This window comes from Bacillus rossius, chromosome 5 (genome assembly GCF_032445375.1).
Source record: "Bacillus rossius redtenbacheri isolate Brsri chromosome 5, Brsri_v3, whole genome shotgun sequence".
Lineage (NCBI taxonomy): Eukaryota > Metazoa > Arthropoda > Insecta > Phasmatodea > Bacillidae > Bacillus > Bacillus rossius.
Genome location: NC_086333.1, coordinates 63,632,429 through 63,650,265, shown reverse-complemented (window position 1 = coordinate 63,650,265; position 17,837 = coordinate 63,632,429). Strand labels below are relative to the sequence as shown.

The 17,837-nt window shown below is 36.3% G+C and overlaps 1 protein-coding gene and 1 long non-coding RNA gene across 2 annotated transcripts in view; one reads left to right on the top strand and one right to left on the bottom strand.

Moving 5' to 3' along the window:
* Nucleotides 1-17,837, top strand: part of LOC134532284 (potassium voltage-gated channel subfamily KQT member 1) — a 371,136-nt gene that overhangs the window by 290,045 nt on the left and 63,254 nt on the right. The window lies entirely within an intron of this gene.
* LOC134531898 (uncharacterized) lies at nt 11,349-16,925 on the bottom strand. The gene is made up of 2 exons (XR_010075095.1): nt 16,816-16,925; nt 11,349-14,589 (listed from the first exon to the last, which is right to left on the bottom strand). It is a non-coding gene; the product is annotated as an uncharacterized LOC134531898 (long non-coding RNA).

Sequence of the window (17,837 nt, the reverse complement as noted above, 5' to 3'; positions counted from 1 at the left end):
TGTGTTTTTTGTTTTTATTGGTGAGAAAACACATTATTAAAATGGCGCAGTTACTTTTTCGCGGTTGCGGGTATGTTGCTGACGTGAAAAGTAGATAAAAACAATCCTTGATGCGGGTTGTATATAATGGTAAAATTTCAGCTCGATCGGTGCAGAACTTTTTGAGTTTTTGAAGCGTACACAAACCAACATAACATTTTTATAGATATAGATTATAATAGCAATATATAAGATATAAGCTATAAGATAAGAATTATTTAATTTTCAAATGTATTGTACGAAATGTATTTTTTAATTTAAAAGTATTTTTATCAATAGAGTCGAAAGAATATACTTTCAAATTAAATAAAGTTTTTTATTCTTTCTTGAAATATATATATATATATACATATTTGTGTAAATTATAGTCGTCAAGGCACAATGGTCGAGTAGCCTGATGTGCTTGAACTTCGACAATATGGTACAGCATCGTCGAGCGAGGTCACAACTAAGTTGGGTGACCATGATATTTAGTTATAGAAACTTTTTTTTCCGACTTTTCCGGTGGATTTTCCCAAACTTTTATTTAATATAAACACTCTTCTGTTAAGATGCAATGTTCTGTAAAAATTTCAATCCAAACCATCGTATACTTTCCGAGTTTTGCGGCCAAATACATACGGAAGCTAAATTTTTATATATATAGATTATTTGTTTTACTGTCTAGTTGCTGCACTATTTGAAATCACAGTAAATTTACGGATTTTTCATCGAATAATTAACCTGAAATAAACGAAACGTTCTTCGTAATCTCAGATAACCGGATATCTGCACTGAACCACGCCTGTTTCCATCTTTCAAGTTTAATGTTTCGTTGTAAAAAAAAAAAAGTGAACACAAGGCGTGGAAGGAAAAAAATTAGTTTTCTGCAGTATATACAAGATTTTGAATATTTTGTTAAATCGATAAGTTTATTGTTATTCATTTATATTCAAAATAAGTTAACTCAGTACCGTTAATTTTCGGAGATCAACTGTAATTTTGCGAAGATCCCTAGATAATTTTTAACCAGTACCTATTCTTCGTAAATTTAAGGTGAAAATTTTTAACAGTTTTGCCAGAATGACTTCAACGTTGACACCTACTCCATAGACTAATACTTCCACGGTTTCAAACTTGGTGAATGTGTGTATCCTTGGCTTTCCTTCCCAGTGACTTTTACTGTACAGAGTGTGTCCTATTCGGTTCTCACCCCAATGGACGACGATGCATGTACTAACGTATGCACGTATTGGCGCCCACCCAGAAGCCATTATTGTTTGGTGCGTCAAATCTCACATCGGGCCATTGATTTCCCGATCTTCTGCAGAACAGTCGCCACTGTAGCAACTCGCGCGGATATCTTTGACGACTTTGTGAACTGACTGAAGAAGAAATAGGGGGAGTCTGGTTTGGATTGGCATGCGGGGTGCAGGTCAAAGACTGGCCGTTATCTTGAATTTTGGGGTCAAAACTTACCTATTTCCCTCAAAAATGACTTGACAAACCCTTGTCTAAAATCAGGTCCAAAACCGGGGTTTAGGATTTGTTTAAGTTATTTTTTTGTTCTTATTGGAGCCGTTTCTAATTTTTTTAATTTTCTGGTTGCTTCGGGCGGCTATCTGGGTGTGGTGGTGATTCAGGCAGCGAATTCTAGTAGAAGGGGGGAAAAAGTACGAATGTGATTCGCTTCCAGAAGTTTTGTTAGTTGAAAGCGAATATTTTATTTGTCAGTATATTTATGACGCTATGCATTATTTTTTAAAAGAGAATCTACGTTGCATTTTGTGTCAGTTTCATATTGTAAGTTTATTTGCAGCATGAACAACAAAGAACACATGCATTTGCTCGTTACCTAGGTTAGATGTTTACACATCACTGGCCAGTACTGAAAAACTCACTTTTTTTTCTAATTTATTTGTCATTTCTTTTATTTAAGGAATTATTTCTGGCATTTAACTCGTTACCTTCCTTGCATTTGTTTTTCTGCGAGAAATATTTTTAACAGATATTCACTTAGTGTAATAAGTATCATGATGTGTAAAACGGCGTATAACTGATCACAATTACGAAGAATTGCGCGACTTTTTACATCCATGCTATTACACTAAGATAATGTTGAAAATATTTGTGGCAGAAATAAATGCAAGGGAAATACCCCTAAGAATACCTCTTAAATAAAATTAATTAACAAAAAATTGAGCAAATCAACATGACGTGTAAGGCAGAACTAGAAGTACAGGAAATAAGCGTGGTTTCTAGACTTGACGAAAGGCCAAGAAGGGGACGGTAGGTCGTAAAAACATCGCCGGGCGAGGAATTCTCCTTCGAGTGTATCACACATTCAGTATATGTTGGCCATATAGCACATAAGCGAGCCATACGTAGACGCTCGCACCAGCGTCGTTACGATAACTGAGTCCGTCATCCGTCAACGCCACGCAGTCAGCCAAGCGATTCACAACATGACTTCATCTGTCCGTTGAGATATTTCCCCAAGCAAGTGCTGCCAACAATCAGTGTTGTTTCTCTCGTGTGAACCTGTTTCGATGTTGCTTACTATCTATGTCGTGTTTATGTAGGTACGTATTGTATTGGCGTATCCTCGGAATAACTCAGAGCCGTGGTTGAATGGTTTGGACACGAGTTTTGAGAACCGCAAAGTTACTATACAAAACATCTGAACGACTTGTATTCTAGCAACAATTGGCTGTCGCAGCTAAAACCATAGTAGGTATAATACATCCGTCCGTCAAAAATATGCGTTTGCCATACTTTCATACTTCAAACTTTTCAAACTTTCGTCCGTCAAAAGTATGAATTTGGCAAACTTTCAAACTTCAAACTTTATAAACTTTCGTCCGTCAAAAGTATGAATTTGCAAACTTGCCAAAATTTTCATCCGTCGACCCGTCAAACGTTTGGCAAACTCATACTTTTGACGGGATCGACGGATGAAATTTTTCGGGCCCTCCGATAGGCTGCAGGTCACTTGACGGGCTGTTGTAATTACATCCTTGACCCCCCCCCCCCCCCTTCAATTTTACCAATGCAAATCATGCGGGTTTCTAACGACAGCTTATTTTGGAAAGGAATCTCGTCGATGGTTAAAATCACGGCCGACGTTACCTCGCACCGACGCAGCGATCACACAAGTCGATACAGCTGGATGCAGTCCAAGAAGAGAGGAAAATACCAAGCGACGGCATTTCAGCGCCTGGGGAATCCGTTCACGGCGCGCTCGTAAAAGAACAAACACTCACACACTCAACGTGATTCCTTTCTCTCGAGAAGAGTTCCCTTTGCCGCGCCAAACGACTTTCACGATTCTCCTTCCTATAAACTTCTCTGGTACCACCTCTGTGTTATATTTTTTTGCCGGGAAAGTAAAGAGGGAAAGTGTGATAATAAAACAAGATATAAGACTTATTTTATAAATATGATTTTTGCCCTCAACGATCGTAAAGAAGTAGAACCACAACAAATAGGGACTCCGTTTAGTATTAAATTTCTTGAAACGCGAGATTATGTTTTCTTTTTATATGGCACGGATGGTTAAAACACTCACGTCTGTGTATTCGTACCGAAGGATCAACCTGACTGAAAAAAAAAAAATAAATAAAAAAATTTCTTGAGGTTTTTGTGAAGGAACATGTCACCCGTGTTTCCCTCCCGTACCTACAAACATACTCTTTTCGACGAATAAATCATCTCAAATAAGCGAAGAGTTCTTCATAAATTCAGATAACTGGAACTTCGTAGCAACCCATTATTTCGACTCCGGAGTTTGTTTATGGGGTAGGAACACAAGTAGAAGAAATTAGGGTTCTTTTTTTAGGGGTATTAACAAGTTTTTGAATGTTCTGCTTGTATATACCAAGATTTATTCTTGTGGATTTATTTTCAAACCTGATATTTAACGAAGATACCCGTAAATTTACGAAGATCCCTGGATGGTTTGTAACAAGCTTTGTTCGTAAATGTAATAAGAAAAATTTTAACAGTGTACTGCGGTGATAACACAGCACTCGAAGCCCGCGTAACAACGACCAAGGACGCAGTCGAAGGATTGTGAAGTCTGCCGTGGCAAGGGAGGAGTGACAAACATGATTTTTTTTTTTCAGACGAATGAAGCGCAAATACGATAGCCCGTTACCTCCGCCTGTCAATCACGTGACCCGCCGCCCCGAAATATTACATCTGTCCGTCATAATTTTTGGCAAACTCATAATCTTGGCGGACGGACAGATGTCCATGAATGGTTGCGCCAGTCATTTGTTATCCCGATACAAAAATGAGAAATTTTGATTTTATTCTTTCAAGTTTTCCGGTTTTTGCATTTTGTATAGTGACGTGATGGCTGTTAAATTCATTTCCAAACAATTCCGCCATGAGACTGAATTTTTTCCAAACATTTAATCATGCATTACGTACGGTATCACTAGATGCTGTACGACGAAGAAAACAAAATCTCTGAGAGAAAAAAAACATTAGTCGTCGATCGCACACAATAGCTGTGACAAACGCATCGCAAAAGACGCGATACGACAGCAAAATATCGCATTATTTTGAACGTACAATTTTGATTGCGAAACAAACTCGAAAAAAAACTTTTACTATAAAATGTTTGCAATTTATTGCAATAAAACAAATTTAAATGTAACTGTCATCTTCGTTGTAAATAATCTATTTAAAAGATTTTACAAACGAATTTAAAAACAAAATGTAATAATGTATAATTATACTAGTTAAAGTAACCGGCGTTGACCAGAATGACCTAACCACCCCCCACCCCCCTCCAAATTCCCTTTTCCAAGGAAGCTTATTTTAAGAAAAACACTTTTTCAGTTGATGGTTATTTAATATAAGGAACTGTAAAACAGAAAAATTTTTATCTTTAAACTCCCTCGAAATTTTAATGAAAACGAAGAATGTATCAACAATGAAATAACCGTTAGTCGTGGAGACGAAGGAAGCAGCTACAATGCAACAGCCATTGCAATGAAAATAATCGTTTGAAAACGGGAGTTTTGATCTTGGACAACCCGAAACCCCCCTTGGGAGATTATTTTCGTAAAATCCTTTCTTATCGGATGTCTACGTAACAAAAGGAATACATTTTCCAAATTCCAAGTCTGTAGATCTTACAGTTTCTGAGAAAACTAGTGATGAGTGAGTCAGTTAGATAATGGTATTTCTCTCATACATATATATATAACAACGTACCAGTTAAGTAATAATTAAAATAATATTCTAATTATCATTTAAGGATCGCACTAAGGCACCTTTGATATACAAAAACCTTATCGGGAAGTCTCTCGCGACCGCTAATATTGTCGCGCTGACGTCACAAATGTTTCAAACGTAATTGATTTGAAAATATATATTTAATCGCGTTTTTCCGTCGCGTCACACGTGTCGCGCTACCATAATTGCTGCACATACAAATATAAAATAGTCTATGTTTATATCGTTGGCCTATCTGATACTTTTGGGACATAAAGAAAATATATCTCGTAAATGAATCAAACGAGTTCGTACATCAGCCAAATTAATTTAAAAATTTTCCAGGTAACCGACATAGGCCTTTAAAATTCAGTTTCAATCGGTGGAATTATTTGGTTACATTTATGTACTTTTATATCTATATATATTATATATGTATTGCTGAGTTACAATTTGGTAAATGGATTCATTGATACTGGGAATGTGAGTATCATCCGCAAATTAATTTTAAATTTTTTTCTTCTAAAATGGAAGTATTTCGTTCATCATGGCCGATGGCAAAGCGGATATTGGCATGTTTTTTTCTAGAAACGCAAAAAAAAAAGGGGGGAGAGAAGTTACAGTAGGTTCATGTAAGGCAACTTGGGGGTAAAAAGAAGAAAAAAAATCTGTTGGTTTTTCAAGGTTTGCACTTTTCCATCCAGCGCGGGGTCAAAGGGATGACTAATTATTCCAGTCCATTGTGCGGAAGAAGAATGGTTTAAAAGCACCTCGGGCGTTGGAAGTTTCATTTTTAGATCTCCCTTCCCCCTTTTTTTTCCTCTCTCACTCTCTCGCTCTCTCTCTCTCTCTCTTCCTTTCTTCCTTGGGACGAGCAGGAGTCCACACACAATGTTCGCTTGTCTTGTACCGGGAAGGGCTTTGTATGAGGTCTTGGTTTTGACCTTGACCTTGGGCATGCGTCGAGGGTGGCGGTGATGGCACGGGTCTTGAGGTGGTAATGGTCGGAAGGGTAACGGGAAACATAATTCTCCCCCCCCCCCCACCACCACCACCACCAACCAACCCCCTTGTATTGTTGTCTGGGCGTGTCTCGCACGATCCAGTACCACTCCTCCCCTCTTCAAAAACAATCACACACCCGAAATGTTTATCCTGAGAGCAATGGAAAAAATTAACACCCATTCGGCCAACGATTCCTGAAATCTACGCTCGCCTTCAGTGGCATTCAGCCTAACGCCAAACCTGGAGCATTATCGTGATTGTGGAATCCCGATGTCCGCTATGCGGTGCACGCGACGCCAATGAAATTTATTTCACCCTAACCTATCACGCTCGGCACAAAATGTGATCCGTCGCGAGCCTCCTTCCGTTCTCCGTCCATCCGTCATATATATATATATATATATATATATATATATATATATATATATATATATATATATATACACACACACACACACACACACCACTTGGATGCTGCCAACAACTATTTTAGTATTATATTTTTGAGGAACTTTCTGTTACAAATATTTACCTTATTTTTTGACGATCGTTTACGCTAGGCACTTATAAATTACTAAGCGTACACTGAAATATTAATTTAAGTATATCTTCGAGTTACCGTGCATTATTAACTACTTTTGTATCCCAGACATTTTCTGTTTCAAATATCTAGAGACCTGCAAAATTCGCAGTTTCGATGGCCTTCAGGATAGACTGCACATACCCCTGCACACTCGGGCAAATAACGCAAGTTCATTGGCTGCCGACTTGTAAGTCGTTTCAGCTGGTTTGTCTGTGATTCGATCCTTCTTTGGTTGAGGGTTTATAACTGGTTGAGATTCGTCCAGATGAACAGTAAGCCAATAGCAAAATTATCTTAGAGATATATGTGTTTAAATTCTGGCCTAAAACCGAATGAATTTTGCAGGTCTCTACAAATATCTAACTCCAAACTTGTTCTTGGACAATTTAAGAACAAAATACGGAAGCAGCTTAGAAAATAAACAAACCAAAGATCTTTTAAAATAAAGTTGGTTTTTTTTTTGCAAATATTTTTTAGGTAAAAATTTCAACCGTCCGTTGAAAGTTAAAGATTGGCAAGATTTTGATGGGCAGAAAGTTTTCGGGCCATCTGATTGGCTGAATGGCACGTGATCAACGGACGGATGGGTGTCGGACGAATGTGACGGATCATTTTGAGTCCAGCTTTAGACGTCACCACGATGATAATAATGGAGGTCGTGTCTGACTTCCTGATTGGAAAGGTTTTTTTTTTCCTATTTACATCTCGTCACGAACATAATGTTGCTGAAACGTACACCCTTGATCTTTTTTTTTCTTTCGAATTTCGGTTAAAGTACTGCATTGGTAATACAGTTATATTTCGTTTATTTTTGAGGTTTTGTGTATTAAATTCGTTTGAGGATTATTTTGGTTACGAACACGTAAATTGATTTTTCAGAAATTTCGAATAGAGAGATGTTCCTCAAACAGGACAATTCACAAGAGAAACAGTTTGTTTGGTTGTTATGTTACAGTTCGTCAAGCGTGTTCACAACAAAGCGATATTTTGCTGTCACAATCGGCCTTCTTATCGCGTCCGTTGGGCTGTTTTTATTCGAGCATAATTAATTTCTGTAACTAACATCTCTCCTTTTATTAACTACTAAGTTACGCCTCTTCAGTGGCCTACAGCTTCCGTATTGGCCCAACCGGACGCTAATTATTCGCGTGCGAGTTTAGTTTTCTCGTGGATAAATAAATACCGTGCAAAGCCGATGTTTACGATTTTTTCAAGTCTTTTTCGCTTTTCTAATAGTTTAAAATTTCCGTTTGTGTTGTGCTGCTATCTGCGCGTGATGGTGGCAAACAACGTTTACGATTCAGGCAGCGAATTCTAGCGGCGGGTGCAGAAAGTACGTTTGTGAATGATTTACATCCGGAAATTCGGTTAGTTGATAAGTGAATATTATTTTTGACGTGACAACGTCTAATCGATGAACGCCGGCTGCACGCACGAAAAAGGATGACTCATTGTCCCGTTACGGACATTGTCCCGCTACGCTTTGTCCCGTTACGTTCATTGTACGCTTGCGCCGCATCTATCTCTCTTCCACTCGATTGGAACAAACATCGATTTGACTTTTTCGAGGCACATTAAACTTGAAACACTCCCATTCGTTTCCTACTTTTCCTATCATCGTCCTATCCTTAACAGAATAACACAGATTGGAAGAAGTTAAATAGCTAACATGTATAAAAGTTATAGTAAAAATAATCTGTTCGTTAAAGTAATAAACATATTTGAATTAATGAGTGCAAATAAAAGTAAATTTATCAATTAAATTGTATATTTCATTTCACTCCTTCTTTTTATCCATACAAAATGGTGAATATTCAATAAAAATTATTCAATTTTATTCATAAAAGTATGCAATCATTTCATCAATGTTTTTTTATGACGTTGTCACGTTAAACTATCGTCCGTAAACAGACTTTACAGACAACCAATTTTTTTTAAGTATATTTATCACGCTTTGGCGTTATTTCACAGAATTGTATGTTAAATTTCTTGTCCAAGTTTCGTATTATAAGTTTATTTGCAACATGAGAACACATAAGTTTGCTCGTTACTGAGGTTAGATGTTTACACATCTCTGGCGAGAACTGAGAGACTTGCTTGCAATTTTATTTGTCTTGTAATTGTTGACTTACTTTACGCCCGGCAGAGAATTTAAGAGAATCGAAACACACATCACGTGAAAAACATGGTTCAGCAAGGAATCTACCACAGCATACAGAGTTAAACAATCCAAGCTTTTTGCTTGGAATGATTTAGGCAAAACCTAAATTAGGATAGAAACCTGGGTTCTCCCGTCACGTGACCATATTCTTGCCACTTCTCAAACTCGTTTCATTAAGTCTCTGCGTACCTGAGCCAACTCACTTAACAACGTCTATATTTGTTCTGCGAAGGAAAACTTAATGACGATGATATTGTTTCAATTTAACGTGTTTCAGTGAATGTTACGGAAATACATAGTGATACATTCTGCCTTGCATTGTGAGTCTTTCAAAAATTTTATGCATGGAATTTTTTCTTGAAAGGTTTTAAAGCATTTGGTGCTTGAATAAAAAAAAACTAATTTTAATATTATCTGACGTATTCAGCTCTCATGGTAGCCTCGTAGTATCATTATTTTATTAACCATTTCTATCAACTGCAAATGCTTCCTCAAAGAAACAATTTCGTAAATGTGCACTCCCCTAAATCGATTACTCAAAGTAAAAAAGGCTTTATCGGCTGCGCTTATAAATAAAATTTCCACATAAATTCGTGCTTTACCCTGAGCTGGACAAAATAATGCTACAATATCCTTAATCAACTTTGATGTATGGTAGATGGAGGCGGGGAGCGGAAAGTACATACGTTGTTTGAAGTTGTATTTCTTTAGGCGCGTTATGAAAAAATTATGAGAGTAAATTTTTACGACGTGCACGCACCTTGCAACGAAATTTTGACAGTATGAAAAAAGGCTGGATATAAAAAAAGTTTCATAGAAATAAAAGTTTTATATGTGCTTTTAAATCATACACTTTAGCTTTTGATATGTAATACTGGTTAATATAATTAAAAACATTAATTTATTGTGAATATTAGTGTTATAATTTGTTTTATATACTTTTTCAAGTGTATTTATGTAAGTGAGTTTAAGTTCCCGTATGTATAAATAATTTGCATTATTAATTATGAATTATTACATTATTATTTTATATATATTTAAAATTAATTAATTGGTGTAAACAGTCAATATATATATTGACTTTCATTATTAGTTAAAATTCATCTCAATTATTTTAACAAATATAATTATTTTGTGCACGTTTTTATATTGATATTGTATACACAGTATTTATTTAATTTTTCATTTAATTTAATTTTTTCTTTACTAACCGAACTATAATATCACACCAGTCCTTTTATTTCTATTAATGATTTGCTTACAAAATTAAAGTTAGTTTTTATACCTAAAGCCAAGTAAGTATAACAGTATGACAACACTTTCTAATACCTTCAATCATTATATATACATCCACAATAAACGTGATAATTAAGATAGTTAAATACCTTTATAATCATTAAGTATTTAAATATGCTATGGAACCATTTTTAGGTTATCGCAAACCAACTAATTTTTTTTCTCGAATGCAAAGCATACCTTAAAATCATACGGGTTTGTCCATTATTTCAAGGTTGGTCATAGCTTCTTAGCCCGTATCTAGCGTTAGCCCCCTGCCTATGTCTGTGAACTATGAATTCTTACGCACGTGGCGGCCACGCATCCATCTTCTTTTTTTCATGTGTAATATCTTACCTCTCGGTACACGGCATGCGGTAGGAGCAATTTCGTGAGTATGGAACGGAAGTCGCAAGGAACGGAAATGTGTAACCACAGTGCTGCCATCTGTGGCGGATGGCGCGAACCAAAGTTCATGAAGACAAAATGAATCTTTATAGCATTAACAGTTTAATGCATTTTATCAATATTGGAAGGATTTTGAAGGGAAAAAAATACCTTGTCGAAAATCAAGTCCAAAGCCGGGATTTCTTTTTTTTTTTTTTTTTAAGACATTTTCGTTTTTGTCGGGGCCCTTTCATTACTTAGTTTAACATTTAGCTCTGCAAATCGAATGATTCAATAGTCAAAGTAGCGGTTCCGGTGGCGAATTCTAGGGCAGGTGCGGAAAATAAGTTTTATTCTAGTCCACGCAACAAAGATCACAAATACAAAGGCAAACGTTATAGTATCATATGTTTGATGAATTTAACGAATTTAGCAGTATTTTATTAAAATACAATCTCGAAAAAAAAGTCCAACGCCAAAGTTTAGTATTTTTTTTTATTCTTTTCGCTTTCAACGGAGCCGTTTCATTTTATAGTTTAAATTTTTGGTCTGCTAATAAAATGATTCAACAGTCGACTTAGCTGCTCCGGCAACGAATTCTAGCGGTGGGTGCGCAAACTACGTGTGATTTGCGTCCAGAAATATAGTTGAAAAAACCATTTGGTATATTGTCACGTGCACCTAGCCGGTGCCACCACCATTTCTGTCACGATCCACTTTCAGAGGGGGGAGAGAATCGTAGCTCTTTACATAGAAACAACTCGCTTGGCATCAACTAGTCTTAACTTCATAAAATACTTTACTGTACCTAGGATCATAGGTTCGTCATCCCGTACAGGATGTCTGGTGAGAGCTGAACTAAGGAGATTTTGCAAAATAACATAATACTTAATTAAAATTATTTTATTCTTAAAGTCAAATACTCAACATCATTTTAAAGAACATTTAAATAGCGGGATTACAATTTAAAACAATAATCTCTTTACTTCCTTAACGATTGAACGACCTTACAAGAGAGAGAATGAGAGAACTTCACTAAACACTTCCCTAGTCCTTCCGAATACCTCAAATCATAATTAATACTTAAAATTAAAACAAAGATAAGTCCATACTCACATTTTCCGAAAAGCCTTTCTTGATCGATTACTTTAAAAAAATAACGTAGGGGCCTCTCCTGCCCTTGAAATCCCGAACGAACATTACATTTTAAAAACTATGACGCGTGACCCCTGACGAGGGCCATAGCCTCCGCCCGAAAGCTTGAATTCCTACATCACGAACGAACTAACAACTCGTGACCACAGGTGAGACGCATAGCCTCCGCCTGAGTGAGCCTGAATTCCTACATCACGAACGAACTAACAACTCGTGACCACAGGTGAGACGCATAGCCTCCGCCTGAGTGAGCCCCGAGTCACCACTCACTTGCGCTTAAATTCGCGCGCCCTGCCGCGCCTACCATAACAAAAGCTCGTTATTGAAGTCAAATTTACTAAACAACTAACTAGAACATCTGGGAAGACTACCCCCCCTCTACCCCAATGTGCAGGCCACACCGCGCGGCTTGTTACGACAGCGCGCCCCAGTAACTGCGGCCCGTGGCTGCGCCAGCGCGCGGCCAAACAAACAAACAAAATTCTGCAAGCCCGCAGCGCGCCGCGCCGGCCCCGTGCCCCAATTACATGGTCACGCCACTTGCGCTGACGAGTGAACAGAGCAGCCAGCCCAGAGTCCCGTCAGTAAAGTCCCTAAATTTGATTTCAACAACCCTGCAAAATTTCAACCCGCGACATAACCCTCCCCTCACAGAGCTCGAGCCCCATCGAGCTACCTCAAAATTACAAATTGTCTTTTTCCATTAAACCATAACTATAAATTCCTCATTTCACAAAAATAATAATTTTCTTAGTTCCTTGCTGTCTGAACATACATCTAGATTCTGCATAAGATTTATTTTAAAACAACAAGTATTCATAAAATTAAATGTAAAACTTTTATCTGGTTTGTTCTCACAGGAACCTTCAGAGGCTCGAGTTCTCAATTCTAAAAAAATTGTTCTGTTAGTGAAGCTCTCTTTACAAATTAAATTACTGTTCTTAGTTTCTCAGTATTCGTTAAACAATGTGCAAATTCTTGATAATTATTATTATTTTTTTTTTTCGGTTTCCGTTTATTACCATACTTCTTTCGTTCTTCAAAAAAAATTAAGTGTCCTTACAGTGTTTCAATTAATTAAACTCTTATCTCGTGAAGGTTGGTGCAACTCCTCGAAGTCAGTGTTGTCGAGAAGAGTAGCTCCCTGGGCTGGCCATCAGCAAACACCACTCAACTCCAACAGCTACTGGACTGGCTTCCAAGGCAGCTCACAACTTCTCCCCACATCTGCTTCGGAGTTGTGCCATCCTCATCACGAACAGATTACAATTCTGAAACATCATCAACAGGCATTACCATCACGCCTGACAAATACAAAACTAACTACTAAACTGCAATCGATGGGCAAGGATGCAAACACACAAAAAAATAAAATTAATTAATTCAACTGCTAACATAAAGTATCCCACCCTTAGCATAATCTAATCAGGCAAATAATTTGATAGGAAAAACTTAAGGAAGGGAAACATGACCTCCAATGATTTTCCCTAACTCTTGAGTCTTGATCTTCTCTATACAGCAAATAGTCCCCACGAAGTAACTGGGTTGAAGGTCAGTTCACATGACCCACCCATAACCTCTTCTACTCTTCTTTTCTTCTGGGGGCAACCACAATGCCCACCAATCTCTCTCCATGGTGCCGAACCAGCTATCCCATGAGAGTAAACAACGTAGTCAATAGAAGCGCAGAGGGGAAACACCAATCTCTGGCTTGTCGAGTCATAAAACTGCTTTGTCTTCTTCTTCTTCTTCTTCTTCTTCTGAGTAAAACATCTGATTAATCTTGCTACTATTCTTCCCAACAATAAAAAAAAAGTTCATCAGGTATCTTCATGAAAGAAACATTCTAACTAATAATTCTTCATTTTTCTTCTTCTTTATTTCTGTTAGTTGTAATAGAAGGCCATGTTAGGGAGGTTATAGGGAAAAAGAGTGGCCAATTCCCACCCCATCACCCACCTAGATCATGACTAATTAACTTTTAAACTTTCTATTTCAAACAAATAAAAAAAAACATTTTTTTTTTATTCAAACTTTTAAACTATAATTACTTTTACTTCATAACCTCAAAAGCTAATCAATAATTCTAAATGAAATTGTGATTTACTGCATCCTTGTTCCATCCGATCTGTTTGTTTATAACCTTTCTTGTAAAGTATAAAATTTTCAAACATTACTAATTCAAAACAAATTTACATTCTGGTGTCCTTCGAGTTACAATTAAATTTACTATTTCTTAGCTTGAAATAATTTAAGTTTTCAGAACTATTTCATTGTCTAATTCACAACACTTAAAAATCAACTCAAAACAACAAATCATCAAAATCAATAAGATCATCTGACCTACCTATCAGTACTGTGAACTTGAACTGTTCGTACACATTTATAATAAGCTATTGTATTTAAATTCCAACCTAAATAAGGTTTAAAAAAAACTACTAATCCCTCTGTAAATTAAGAAAATTAACTTTAAAAATTAAACTTAAGGTATTAGTTCTTTTTGACAGCTACCACAACTCACTAGTTCCATTACATTACTATAACCTAAAAAGTTCTGTAAATAATGTTTATAACAAAAAAAAACTCCAGTTACTGTCTTCCATAAAAAAAAATAAAACTTTACATGACCTTATTAATCTCCACTTGTAAGTCCATGGCTGCCAGCTTTCTCTTCTCTTGAATCTTCAGTCTTGGCTCTTGTTTCAGTGATCTTGTATCTTGTCTCTCGAACTCTTGTCATCTTGTAAACTGGACTGCTGCTCAGCTCATCTTAAGGAATCTGTAACAGTTTCAAAAATACATGTTAATTTAAATTACATAATTCCTGTTCTTTGGTCCTAAAAAAAAATTGTATTATTAGTACACATTACCCTGAAACAACATTATTATTCATTGTTTATTACTTAAAAAAAATGCTTTACCATAAAATCCTTTTTTGTTCTTTTCATTAGGCCTATTTATTTTCCTTCTTCTTAATTAAATTCTGCTTCAAATGTTAATCCTAACTTAAGACCTACCATCTATTTATTATTCATTACCTACATTATTTATGTTACCCTAAAATTCCCATAAGTTTCTAATACTTCCTATCAAAGACATTCTCTCTAAAAAAAAATTTACTTGTGACTCTTAACTTAACAAACTTAAAAAAAACTTTTACACTAGACTTAACTTATTATTCATTCTTAGTTACTAAATTTCTATATGTAAACTTTAGTACTTACAAACAAAAACTGCCTATTTCTCTCTACCTCTTAATCTCTTTCAATTATTACAATAATAATGTTACCTTGCATCTTTAAACTTTCTTCTTTTCAATTAAATTAGACATCTCATAACAATAAAAATTCTGCCTATACTCTTCTTATGGGTGTCCAACCCAACAACAAAATTTCAAATTCTCAAGTTTCCTTATATTTAAATTATGCAATACAAATAACCTCTGTGGTGCCTGTACCCTTTTAGGCCTACCACCTTCTCCTCTCACAGCATGACAACTCTTATTCCTCGGGGTCTGTATTCACTGTTCCAAATCAAATATCTCAAATAAATTAAAAACAAATTTATTATTTTAAGAAAACAAAAATTTACATTGACTTTACTATGGAGCCTGGAAATCTCAATGTCCCACAGCAGCTAACATGACTAAATCCCATGGAACCCCAGGTTTACATAACCTGTGCCCAAAAATTTAAGCATACCAGGCTTTCTCTGCACTGGTTTTACAGCATCACACACTATTTAGGGCCCCTGATCTGCCATCAGTCCCAAGGAGTTTTCCCACAACCCCTCTCTACACAAGCGCCTACCGCATTCCTCTCAATTGGCTATCGGTTTTACGGCATTCTTTTGGGATCCGACCATCAAGTTAGGGCTAATCGAACACTAAACCTCCATACTTCCAAACTAATGTAAATCAATTAAATTTTCTCTGTAAATTCTAAAAATCAAAAAAAATTATTCCAACATGCCAAAGAAACTTCCAAAAAAAATTCATAATCTTATCTTCAAACCATTAAAATAAAAATAAATAGATTACTCTGTTTTCTCCTTAATAACTGTAAACTGTCAACAAATATCATGTCGTAAATTTTAACTATGCTTACTGACTCTTAATCATAAAATCTCATTTGTCCTAATTAATAAACAACCGATTTCCTTAAAATCTCACTGTATCTCTCACACTCAAACTTCACTGGCTGAATATCTCAATAAATTCAAAAACAATTATCTAAACTCTTAAAGAAACTCCTCCCCAATTATTCAAATTACTTCACCTTATTTTATTTCATTACTTAAAACACCTTACTCAAAAAAATTAATTAATTCCCTTCCATTATTATTTGACCAGAAAAAACTTTCTCATTAATTAATTTATTAAAATTCAATTTCACATTAGGCAAGTACACTAACTCTCTACAGCAATGTTTCTCATTTCCCTCCTTCCTAACTGAATCCAATCTTACTTAACCTCCAGGGAATTTACCTCACAAAATAACCAAAAATTTCACTGTAGTGCCTATCTGCTATAGGCCCACTACACAGGGGGCTCTAACCCCACCAACAAACTTCATTGAAATGGTACCCTATCCCATACAGGATAGCCACTTCGGTACTACCATGGGGAACTCCTGCCCCAAACTACTCACAACTCTCAGGATTCTCCTGACCCTTAATTCCGTAGTCAGCCCATCTCCTATGGTCTGCGCTACAATTCCCTTTCTTCCCAGGGACACAACGCCTCACCTTAGGGTCCCTCGCCCTAATGAAAACATTAATTTTGTCTCTCTGTTCTTTTGGAGTAAATTCCCTCTACACACAAAAACTATCCTTCCCACTTTTCTCAATGCTTATCGATTTTATAGTGTACCTCCTTAATAATGTTTACAAATCCCAAAAAAATATTTTTAAAACCGAGGTAGGATTTAACTAACAAAACATAAACAACTTACAACGAAACACTTCTAGCCTATACATCATACCATTCTTAAAATAAATTACTTACATACTGAAAGTTCCTCTTCTCCTAAAACACACTTAAATTTAAATTTATTTAACCAATAGTCTATTTTCTTATCGCTAAGTTACCGTACAGCTGATCAAAACAAGGTCACGGCCGTCCACGTCTCCGTATGAGCCCGTGACGTCACCGAATTCCATCAGGTGCGCCAACCCTCGCTTGCGGTTCCTCCGTTCTCCGCTAGGTCTCAGCACCTCCCCGTCACGTGTTCATTCTGCCACGTCCACTGACGTGTCGTTCTGAAACAACTCTCAACATTTTTCTAATTAAAACAAAACATCACTATAAATTCTATAACTCTCTTTTACATAAACTCTCGTTTTCTCTTTAATTCCTTTCTAACGTTTATCCTTCCCTCGACTGATTTAATTCGTACGTCTCGTCTCCTACGCGCACGACAGCAAAACAAACTTCACTTGAAAATAATTCCTATTTACGAAAAAAACTTTATTTTAAATTTTAACTCTCTTAACCTACAATCTTAAAATTAATTTCAATTAAATTAAACCACTTGCATTATCTCTATTAATCATTTAAATTATAACGTATTCTCCTCACGTAAAAATCCCTGATAAACTCAACGACTTAAAACAACTTATCACTATAAACTTTATCCTTACAAGTATACTCAAATAAACATCTGTTACGTCAAAAAAAATCTCAAAGACTTCCTCCACTTAGATTAAATTCCGTAATCCTCTCCTCAAGTAAACTCTTAATAACCTGCTATCAGAAGCTGAAACTAACTTAATAATAAACATAAAAATCTACCTCTCTCTCTCCAGAAATAGAACCTACCCGGCGCCTCCACCATTTCTGTCACGTGCACCTAGCCGGTGCCACCACCATTTCTGTCACGATCCACTTTCAGAGGGGGGAGAGAATCGTAGCTCTTTACATAGAAACAACTCGCTTGGCATCAACTAGTCTTAACTTCATAAAATACTTTACTGTACCTAGGATCATAGGTTCGTCATCCCGTACAGGATGTCTGGTGAGAGCTGAAC